The following is a 1133-nucleotide window of genomic DNA, read 5'->3' as shown; positions in this document are numbered from 1 at the left end:
AATTTTTTCAGTTTTCTGTTATAACAATTCTGATTGATTATCTGTGAAGTTATTTCCATGAAGATTAATCATCCCAGAAACTACAGTAGAGAGCCTCAGAATATAGTCCTCTACTCTAGCCCATTCAAAGGAATCTGAAGATTTAGGAGAAAAAGCAGTTGAGGAATTCAAAGATGTGGATAATCATGTAATTTCAGAGGGTGGTGGTGGTGACAAAAGCATCAACATCTTTGCACCCCAAGACCCTTGCTCTTTGTTTTTTGTATTCTGGCTTTTTTGCTTTAACTCTTGCTAAACTGCATCAGAAATTCTTTTCTCAGTTGATCCAAATCCTATTCATATTTCACATCCTAGCTCAAAAATCTCATCTCTGTAAAGCTTTTCTTGATTAGTTCAGCTCAGAATGTTCTTGGCTTTAGTCTAACACACTTTTGGGGTATTATTGCCCATTTGGTCTTTGAATGTTTGGTCATACTGTTTCATAAGTATGTATTGTGTCTTACGAACTGGATTGGCAACTCTTGACTAGAGACTGAAAGCTCGTTATTCAGCAATTAGTGAAGTGAGAAATTTCTTGTGTAAGGATTATCAATTTGAGCTCCAATTATACACAGTTCAGCACCACTGAGATGGAAAAAGCACCGTGGACACGGAACATGGTTATGAGTTTTGTATTTTCAGCTAAGCAGTTTGAGAAACTCCTCATGTGACTAAAGTATATACCACTCTTCTTAACTGAATAACCCCAGAGCCTCCAGGTTTGATAGTTGAAGGAGATTCTACTATTGGGAAGAGGACTTTTTAAAAGAGGGTAAATTTTAAAGTCCTCTTTCTCAGCAAAAACAATAGCAATATTTTGTGGTGATTATAACATATACAAAGGGGATGTATGCCCACAATATCACAAAGTATGGAAGGGAAAAATGAAAATATATCTTACTTTATAGTATATGTGTTGTAGTACGATTTTTTTTTTTTTAAGATTTTTATTGGGGAATTGGGATGGGAACAGCGCTGGGGAATTGGGGGAAGGAGAACACAAGTTGCTGTCGTTTTGTTCTTCAATCTAGTTGTGGAGGACATTACTTCACTGGCCCAAGCTGGCACCATCATTGCACTCTTCCCGGGCGAGG

This window comes from Hipposideros armiger, unplaced genomic scaffold (assembly GCF_001890085.2).
Source record: "Hipposideros armiger isolate ML-2016 unplaced genomic scaffold, ASM189008v1 scaffold_415, whole genome shotgun sequence".
NCBI classification, from domain to species: Eukaryota; Metazoa; Chordata; class Mammalia; order Chiroptera; family Hipposideridae; genus Hipposideros; species Hipposideros armiger.
Note: the sequence above shows the minus strand (reverse complement) of the source record.